The 10,992-nt window shown below is 42.3% G+C and overlaps 1 pseudogene; it reads left to right on the top strand.

Annotated features, from left to right (window-relative positions):
- Window positions 1–1,052: 1,052 nt before the first annotated feature.
- LOC147344184 (small nucleolar RNA SNORA70) lies at window positions 1,053–1,172 on the top strand (annotated as a pseudogene).
- The last annotated feature ends 9,820 nt before the right edge of the window (window positions 1,173–10,992 follow it).

The raw sequence follows: 10,992 nt of genomic DNA on the forward strand, positions 1-10,992 counted from the left end.
GTGTTAGTGATGGCCTTGAATAGGAAAATTATAGGTCCGAAAAGGATGCCACCAATAAAAATATGGTAACAGTAGATTACAAAATATGCTTGACAATAATAAAATATTTCATATTTCTGTTGAGAATTTGGAAATGATTAGAAATAAGTAACTAGAAAATTTAGCAAACCACTGGTGGCAGGGGAGGACCTGAAGCAATTATTAACTCCAAGAAAAACAGAAAAGATATGCAAGAAATAAAATGTGATGAAAGTCACAACATAACTCAGCCGTTAAAAAAAAGAAAAGAAATATTTACACTTTTATATACATAAACACAAAATATTGATTTTACTCTGAATTGTGACAAAAGTATATTGAAAGAATGAACATAGATAAAATGAATATAGATGATGGTATAAGATAGCCCAATTCTCATCTTCCATAATAGATAGTCAATAAAAGTATCTAAAAAATGAAAAGTCAAAAAAGCAAGATAAACATGATATTTCAATAGAAATAGGGAAGCAAATATCAGAAGATGTCACTAAACAATTTTCAATGGTAGTCCATGAGGACCTAATACGGAATAGCTCTCACCTTTATTAGTTAAATTTTTGAGTTACATAATTATCTTTAATGAAAATTTCGGAGATATAAGAAAATAGAATAGTCAGTGAATTCCCATATTCTAACCACTCAGAGTTAGCCAATATCAAGATGTTGCCACACCTGTATCATGTAGGCATAAAGTTTAAATTTTTTTCATTAAAAAATGTTAACAAATTAATAATATGGCTACCTCTGAGGCACATGATGGATATAGGGGATGAAATGTAGTGAGGAAAGGGAGAATTTTTTTCTGTTAAACAGAAAAAACAAATGTAAACAGTTACATTTTAAATGCTATCTTACAAATTCATACATTCACTGTTCATTTGACCCTCAGAACAGTTTGAGGTGGATACTAGTATCATCCCAATTTGACAGAAAAGAGTTGGCTATCATTTCAAGTTTTTTCAGTGAGAAAGTATCCCTTTTTAAACAATAATTTTTTTAAATAGGCCATAGATTTGCAGCCAGTTAAACCGACTGTGCGCTTTTCCCCATCAGGGTCGAGTGTGCAATGCCTGCAAACAGTATATGCAGCCTGTTGTCCATGTGGGTTGCTCAAAGGGACCCTGGAGACAGCCCTTTCCAGGACCTTCATGCTGGCGTGCTGTCCTCAATCTAGGTTCCAGACCGGTAGGCGCAGTGCCTTTGGAAGGCCCCAGGGCACAGCGACCAGGGTCCACGTTGGCCAAATCATAGTGTCTATCTGCACCAAGCTGCAGAACAGAGCGTGTGGCTGAGGCCCTCCTCAGGGCCAGGTTCAAGCTCCCTGGCCATCAGAAGATCCACATCTCCAAGAAGTGAGGACTTACTAAGTTTGTGTGTGTGCTTAGTTGCTCAGTCGTGTCCGACTCTGCGATTTCATGCACTGTAGCCCACCAGGCTTCTCAGTCCATGGGGATTGCCATGCCCTCCTCCAGCAGATCTTCCCAACCCAGGCATCGAACCCAGGTCTCCAGCATTGCAGGTGGATTCTTTATCTGAGCCACCAGGGAAGCCCAAGAATACTAGAATAGGTACCCTATCCCTTCTCCAGGGAAAAGGTTGTACCTTTTAAGACTAACTTTCAAAAATACAGTATGATTTATTTGAATTTTCAGTATTTTATCTTCCCTACCCAAGAATCAAATTAGGGTCTCCTGCACTGCAGGAGGATTCTTAACCAGCTGAGTTACTAAGTTTAATGGAGATGACTTTGAAAAGATAGTGGCAGAAAAGCGGCTCTCCCCAGATGGCTGTGGGGTCAAATATATCCCTAATTGTGGCCCCCTGGACAAATGGTGGGTCCTGCACTCATGAGAGACACGGTACTGTCCCCTCTTAACTCATACCCACTAGTAAAAAAAGTAAAACCTACTTACCTGTCAAAAAAAAATAGGCCATAGAAATCTATTCCCCTTCTCATATGATAGCCATTTGGCTACCAGCATTCTTTTTTTTTTTCCTTTTCTTTTTTTGTATAAAAATCCCAGTTCTTCCAATGATGCTTCAAAAGTAGAATTATTATGCATTGCAATTGTTAATAACACTTTCTTTTACTGTCAAATGTACTGTAGTTTAGGTAATATTTTATGGCCACTCTTCTAATAGGATTTGGTATTTAGGTCCTTTCCAATGTGGGTTGCCCTACCCTGGACATTACTCTGAAGAAGTGTCTTCAGCCTTGAACCTAGCAAAATATGAACCCTTGCTGCTGCTGCTGCTAAGTCGCTTCAGTCATGTCCGACTCTGTGCAACCCCATAGACGGCAGCCCACCAGGCTCCGCCGTTCCTGGGATTCTCCAGGCAAGAACACTGGAGTGGGTTGCCATTTCCTTCTCCAATGCATGAAAGTGAAAAGTGAAAGTGAAGTCGCTCAGTCGTGTCTGACTCAGCGATCCCATGGACTGCAGCCCACCAGGCTCCTCTGTCCCTGGGATTCTCCAGGCAAGAACACTGGAGTGGGTTGCCATTTCCTCCTCCAATGCATGAAAGTGAAAAGTGAAAGTGAAGTCGCTCAGTCATGTCTGACTCTTAGCGACCCCATGGACTGCAGCCCACCAGGCTCCTCTGTCCATGGGATTTTCCAGGCAAGAGTACTGGAGTGGGTTGTCATTTCCTTCTCCAAAAACTAGTCTGCTGCTACTGCTGCTAAGTCACTTCAGTCGTGTCCAACTCTGTGCAACCCCATAGATGGCAGACCACCAGGCTCCCCCGTTGCTGGGATTTTCCAGGCAAGAACACTGGAGTGGGTTGCCATTTCCTTCTCCAAATATGGACCCTTAGTGGGACCATTAATCTTTCCTGTTTCAAGCCTTCTGCATCTACTAAGGCAGGTAGGGAGCCTGGGAGTCATCATACTTCTGGATCATACAATTGATCCACAATGAATTAGCTGTCACATAAATTCAGTCTTTTTCAAGTGATTCATCCCTAAACCAGGACTCCCAGGCCTATGTTTGCATCTCTGACCTTTTTAGCCTGCCTGTAGGACTCCACATCCACTCTCCTCCAAGTGTCATTTGTTCATGTAGGATCATTGTTCCAGCCTGTCATGATCATTCTAATTGCAATTCTGTCATCCAGCCTGTTAGTGATTCTGGTCCTCTTTTTGTCATCTGGAAGTGTGATGAGCTGGACACCTACATCTTCATTTGAGCCACTGATAGAAACATCACATGACCAGGTTCAAAAACCTCCAACTGGAAAGACATAACCCCTACCATCATCACACTTCTTTGGGTACAGTGAGTCACCATTTATGAATGCTCCAAGCAGGGTCATCATCAGCCCACATTTCTTCATTGCATCCACAAAGATAATAGGACAAACTGCTTCATCCCCTGTTGAAATCAAAGAACAGTATCTTCAGGATTCCCCTAACCTCCTTGTTCAGTGTCCTTATCAACAAAAGTGTCCTTATCTACTCTTTGGCATGTATTCCTAAAGAACTCATGTTGGCTTCTGCCAAAAGGTAGACATGTTTTCCTTGTTAGGCATTGCCAGACCCTATATATAATAATCATTTCTAGAATTTTGCCAGGAGTCAATCTCAATCTTGACAGTCCTCAATTTCCAAATCTATTGTCTACTCCTTGCTGAGCATTACGGTAGTCCTTGTCCATTTACATGCTGTAGCACCCCTCTGACCTGCCAGGATTCCATGAAGGTCACCAAAAGCAGATTCCTAATTGCATGTGATTTTGACACTTGTCTGGACCTAGATCTTTTTAATCATAATTTTTCCTGCTATTTCTGATTTAAAGTCATTCTCCTCAACACTCTGGAAAGAAGGAAAAAGAATAGATAGCAGCTCTTTTCTCTGTCTTTGGATAACGTCAACAACCCAAAGGTTGTTCTGGGTATTAAACACATTTTAAAATTTTATTTACTTATTTATTCATTCATTAATTCATTCACCCATCCATTCATTCATTTATGTTTAATCACACAAGTATTACATACTTATTAAAATGCAAATATTACAGATAAAGCCAAACCTTTATCATTGATCTGTCCTTCTAATTCTAGTTCATTCTTTTATTATATTCATTTTTTTATTTCTCATTTTTATTTTATATTTGGAAAGGCATTTTATTTTAAATATAGAAGTGTGTACATGTCAATCCCAAACTCCCATTCTATCCCTCCCTGTAACCCCAAGTTCATTCTATAAGTCTTTGAGTCTGTTACTGTTTTGAAAATAAGTTCATTTTCATCATTTTTTTAGATTCTGCATATAAGCAATATCACATGATATTTGTCTTTCTCTGACTAACTTACTTCAATTAGTATGATAAACTCTAGGCCCATCCATGTTGCTGCGAATGGCATTATTTCATGCTTTTTAATGGCTGGGTTATATTCCATTGTATATATGTACGAAATCTTCTTTATCCATTCATCTGCTGGTGGACATTTAGGTTGCTTTCATGTTTTGGCTATTGTAAACAGTGCTGCAGTGAACACTGGGTGCATATATCCTTTCAAACCATGTTTTTCTCTGAATATATGGCAAAAAGTGGGCTTACTTGATAACATGGTAGCTCTATTTTTAGTTTTCTAAGGAATCTCCATACTGTTCTCTGTGGTGGCTGTATCAATTTCATTCCTACCAACAGTGTAGGAGGGTTCTTTCTCTCTACCCCCTCTCCAGCATTCATTGTTTGCAGATTTTTTGGTGATGCCCATTCTAACTTGTGCAAGGTGATATCTCATTGTAGTTTTGATTTGCATTTCTCTAATAATTAGTGATGTTGATCATCTTTCCATGTGTCTCTTGGCCATCTGTATGTCTTCTTTGGAGAAATATCTCTATAGATCTCTGCCCATTCTTTATTGTTACTAGATTGGTGTATGTTCTTCCATGCACTTACACACACACATGTACGTATAGAACATATACTTTGGATTTTTTGTTTAACTATGTTGGCATATCCTGTAGAAAATGTTCCCTTATTAATATTTTCCGGAAAAACACCATTAGGCTTTTAGTACCCCAACCTTAGAGAACCCATGTATATCAATCACAGTAATGTTTGTCAGTTTTTGTTTACAGAGGGAAAATATATATGTATTTGCATCCCCAAAGCTCAATATGGCATTCTAAACATATTGATGGATGGGAAAAATCCCAAGTTACATTTCAAATAGAATTGATAGGGTATCAGAATCATGTGTAAATGTTTTGAAAAGTGTCAACAAATGGGATGTGAGTCTGGAGTGTGACTGAGGCTAAGAAGACTTACTGCTAACAAAGCAACCATTCATTACAGCTATATTCTTGTTTGGTTATCACGAAGCAATATACTGAGCTTTTTACATCCTAATGTAATAATTTGTTAATTCTGTATAGGCATTTACTGGGATCTAGTTACATTTTGATGAGAGTGAAAGAGGAGAGTGAAAAAGTTGGCTTAAAGCTCAACATTCAGAAAACGAAGATCATGGCATCTGGTCCCATCACTTCATGGGAAATAGATGGGGAAACAGTGGAAACAGTATCAGACTTTTTTTTTTTTTTGGCTCCAAAATCACTGCAGATGGTGACTGCAGCCATGAAATTAAAAGACACTTACTCCTTGGAAGAAAAGTTATGACCAACCTAGATAGCATATTCAAAAGCAGAGACATTACTTTGCCAACAAAGGTCTGTCTAGTCAAGGCTATGGTTTTACCAGTGGTCATGTATGGATGTGAGAGTTGGACTGTGAAGAAAGCTGAGAGCTGAAGAATTGATGCTTTTGAACTGTGTTGTTGGAGAAGACTCTTGAGAGTCCCTTGGACTGCAAGGAGATCCAACCAGTTCATTCTAAAGGAGATCAGCCCTGGGTGTTCTTTGGAAGGAATGATGCTAAAGCTGAAACTCCAGTACTGTGGCCACCTCATGCGAAGAGTTGACTCATTGGAAAAGACTCTGATGCTGGGAGGGATTGGGGGCAGGAGGAAAAGGGGACGACAGAGGATGAGGTGGCTGGATGGCATCACCGACTCGATGGACGTGAATTTGAGTGAACTCCAGGAGATGGTGATGGACAGGGAGGCCTGGCATGCTGCAATTCATGGGGTCACAAAGAGTCGGACATGACTGAACAACTGAACTGAACTGAGTTATATTTTTTAGGAAATTTGTTGAAAGATTCAAGTTGACACACAACCTGTTTCCATTTTTCCCGTTTAAAATAATGGAAAACAGGCTCCAAGTTAGTATTTTGATAAAGAATGTTTCATTTGAATGAATGGATTTCTGATTTAGAGGGAAAATGCCCATTCATCAACAAAAAGAGAAACAAAATGTGGTATATAATGTGGTTTATCTGTACAATGGAATATGTCACTTGGTCATAGAAAGGAATGAAGTTCTGATATAGGCTATAACATGGATGAATCTCAAAAGCATCACATTATCACCTGTCTTCCACCCCCACTATCCTAGGCAAACTGTTTCAACCAAGGTCTTTTTCTTAATTTTTATTTTATATTGGAGTATAGTTGATTTACAAAGCCACGGTCTTCATGTGCTCCCATTGCAAACCCCACTGGTCTCTCTGACATCCCGGCAGCAGGTCACACTGCTGCCCACTCCCACCTGCTTGGGCCACTCTTCTCTCTCAGCTTCCTGATGACACACTCCTGATTTTTTCCCAGCCTCTCTGATGGGGATGCTCAGCCTTAATCACTGGCTGCTCCAACTCTACCTGCCCCTCACAGGCTGGTGCTGCCAGCTCCCACCCTTAGCCTTCAACCCGACCCCTCCTCAGTCACCGTGACCCTTTCCACAGCTGCAGAGGTCACACAGACACACTGACAACTCCTAACCTGTTATCTTCAGCTCTGCTCACTGTCTCCCAGTTTCACATGTCCATCAGCCTAACAGACACCTCCACCTGGAAGTTCCTCTGCAACCCCAAGTCAATGTGTTTAAAACTAAATAGTGCAACATGTTCCCCATAAGCACACACACATTTGTGGGTGGTAGGATTAAATGCTATATTTTGGACATCTGAATTTTCTAGTTTTTCTTCAATTAACAGCCATAGCCCATATAATGGGTTATGGATGTTAAAGCAAGAGAATTCCAGAAAAACATCTACTTCTGCTTCATCGACTATGCTAAAACCTTTGACTGTGTGGATCACAACAAACTGTGGAAAATTCTTAAGGAGATGGGAATACCAGACCACCTTACCTGCCTCCTGAGAAATCCATATGCAGGTCAAGAAGCAAGTTAGAACTGGGCATGGAACACCGGACTGGTTCCAAATTGGGAAAGGAGTATGCCAAGGCTGTATACTGTCACCTTGCTTATTTAACTTATATGTAAAGTAAATCATGTGAAATGCCAGGTTGGATGAAGCACAAGCTGGAATCAAGATTGCTGGGAGAAATATCAATAACCTCAGAAACGCAGATGACACCACCCTTATGGCAGATAGTGAAGAAGAACTAAAGAGCTTCTTGATGAAAATGAAAGAGGAGAGTGAAAAAGTTGGCTTAAAACTCAACATCCAAAAAACTAAGATCATGGCATCCAGTCTCATCACTTCATGGCAAATAGATGGGGAAACAATGGAAACAGTGACAGACTTTATTTTCTTGAGCTCCAAAATCACTGCAGATAGTGACTGCAGCCAAGAAATTAAAAGACAATTGCTCCTTGGAAGAAAAGTTATGACAAACCTAGACAGCATATTAAAAAACAGAGACATGACTTTGCTGACAAAGGTCTGTGTAGCCAAAGCTATGGTTTTTCCAGTAGTCATGTATGGATGTGAGAGTTGGACCATAAAGAAAGCTGAGCACCGAAGAATTGATGCTTTTTAACTGTGGCATTGGATAAGACTCTTGAGAGTCCCTTGGACAGCAAGAAGATCAAACCAGACAATTCTAAAGGAAATCAATCCTGAATATTCATTGGTAGGACTGCTGCTGAAATTGAAACGCCAATACTTTGGCCACCTGATGCGAAGAACTGACTCATTGGAAAATATCCTGATGCTGGCAGGGATTGAAGGCAGGAGGAGAAGGGGACGACAGAGGATGAGATGGTTGGATGGCATCACCGACTCGATTGACATGATTTTGAGCAACCTCTGGGAGTTGGTGATGGACAGGGAAGCCTGGCATGCTGCAGTCCATGGAGTCACAAAGAGTCAGACACAACTGAGTGACTGAACTGAACTGAATCCATATAATGAGGGGAAACAGCTTTTTTTAAAAAAGTTTCAAAGTTGACTTCCCAGACTAAAGTTGAATTCCCAGGTAATTGTGCAGAAAATACTAATTTTGGAGCACAAATAACATTCCTCACACTCTCTTGTCTCTTTCTCCCTGAAAGTTTCAATCTCCATTATAATGAAGAAGGAGGGGAGGGGAGAGGAGGTGGGGCTCCTGCTCACTGGCACAGAGCTGAGCCTCAGCCGGGGACTAAGGGACTTTTTCATTGTGTTTACTCCTCACAATAACTGAGGGGGATAGATATTATTAGGCTCATTTTACAGATGAAAAATGGAGGCTCTAAAATGATAAGCAATCACCTTCCATTATTCAGCTAATGAACAAAAAAAATTCAAAGCCAAATCTACCCAACCCCAAAGCATGCTCACTTGCACTCTTTCCCCACTTTCCATACACACTCTCTCTCTCTTTAGAAGTACTCCAGAGTTCTTGCTTAAAATTTTCCACCAAATATCCCTCTCCTCTCTACCCGTTCACACCAAAGGCTTAGTGGCAGAGGCTGGAAGGTGGGGGTCTGAGTACACAGTGTATGTGTGTGTGCTCAGTGGCCCAGTTGTGTCTGAATCTTACCACCCCTTGACTGCAGCCTGCCAGGCTCTCCTGTACATGCGATTTCTTAGGCAAGAATACTGGAGTGGGTCACTATTTCCTCCTCCAGGGGACTTTCCTGACTTAGGGATCCAACCTGCGTCTCCTGCATTGGCAGGTTGATTCTTTACCAGTGAGTCACCCGGGAAGCCCCATACACATATTATGTTCCCAACATTTTGCACAACTATACCATAATTGTCCTACCCTAATACCAGTACCACCCTCATTTCTGTCAGAGGAGTCATTTACGTCGTTAAGTCTCTCAATGACTCTATAGTAAGCACCCTCTAAGTCTCAGAAAGAGAGCCAGACACTGGTGATTCCATGACAAACAGGGAAATTGTGGTTCTTGTCTTCATGGGGTTTGCACTCTGGCTGGAAAATGCATCACTCACAGTGCATGAGCACTAAACAGAGAACATCTGTGCACAGAAAAACCAGGGTAGGTTCACCGAGAACCAGTGGTCAAAATGGAGAAAGGAAAGGAAAAAGGAGATGCTGTAAGGTTGAAAAGAATTTGCCAGAGCTTGCTTCCATGACTGCATTATTGGCCCTCCTATTCTCTGTTTTTGTTAATGACCTCCAAGCTCATCCGATTATCAGAAGATATAAAATTTGTTAAATGGTAGAGGAAAAAATTAGGGTCTCAGAGACAGCTTGGAGTAATGGATCAAAATTAACATAATGTAATTTAAGGGATAAATACAAAGTCTGGATTTGTGTCACAAATCGATCACCCCAGTGCCCCAAGACAGAGTTTGTCAGCGGCTCATATGAGAACAGGGCTTCCCCGGTGGCACAGTGGTAAAGAATCGCCTGCCAAGCAGGAGATTCAGATTCGGTCTCTGGGTCAGGAAGATCCCCTGGAAAAGGAAATGGCAACTCACTCTAGTATTCTTGCCTAGGAAATCCCACAAACAGAGGAGCCTGGTGGGCTACAAGTCCCTAGGGTCACAAAAGGGTCAGACATGACTTAGCGAACAAACAACAACATGTGAGAGTACCCAGGGAGTTGCTGTTGATGAGCTTAATGTGGGTTCTCAAAGCCACTACTAAATTCAAAGCAACTACTAGAAAGCTAGGACATAGGTGTAGGAGCCCCAGCGGGGTCCAGCAGAGGCAGGGAAGCTTCCCACTGTCTCAGGGCTCCTCTGAGAGGGCCCTCCACCCACTGGGAGTCCCAGGCAGACTACAGGTGTCAGTAAAGAGAGGCTGGACCCCTGCACCACACATCAGGGCTAATCCCCTGCTCCAGCCCCTCATTTACAGAGTTGCCAACTGAGGCCAGAAGGGGAAAGGGCCCAGTGGGGTCAGCAGGTTTGCAGCAGAACCAGTACAATCCTTGAACTGTCTTGAATGAATGAATGAAGTACACGGATGGATAAGGATAAAGTACATGGAAAGGCAGCATATAAGATCAGGAACACATGTTTCATCTTCTTCGAGGCATCAAGGAGTTTAATCAGAGACTTCCCTGGTGGTCCAGTGGTTAGGAATCCACCTGCCAGTGCAGGGAATATGGGTTCAATCCCTGGTCCAGGGGAAGATCCCAAAGGCTGCAGAGCAACTAAGCCTGTGCATGGCAACTACTGAGCCCGTGCTCTAGAGCACCCAAGCTGCAACTACTGAGCCCAAGTGCTGTAACTACTGAAGTCCGTGTGCGCTAGAGCCTGGCTCCACAACAAAAGAGGCCACTGCAATGAAAAGCCCATGAACTGCAACTACAGAGTAGCCCCCTCTCTGTCACAACTAGAGAAAGCCCACTGCAGCAACAAAGACCCAGTGCAGCCAAAAATAAAACAAAAGGAGTTAATCAAGGTGATAAGGCTTCCCACTGACTTACCCACAGATTCTTCGTGCTGAATACATGAGTGCACATATATGTGCCCACACCATGCCCCCTCAGACTCTGCTTGACCTCCCACGATGCTTTCCTCCCTGCCCTAGGCCAGTGCTGGAGGCAAGGTGAAAGGCACTGCTAGCCCTTGCCCAGCTCCCTGGGCTTTCTTTCCTCTTCCCAAGGCCCCTTCTTCAGGAAGTCCTCCTGAGTTGGGGAGGCAGCGGTGTTGGCCTCCCGCCCAGGCAGAGAGCCCT

The sequence above is a fragment of the Bos grunniens genome, chromosome 26, assembly GCF_055505025.1.
Source record: "Bos grunniens cultivar Pamir isolate PY7600 chromosome 26, Bosgru_T2T1.0, whole genome shotgun sequence".
NCBI lineage: Eukaryota > Metazoa > Chordata > Mammalia > Artiodactyla > Bovidae > Bos > Bos grunniens.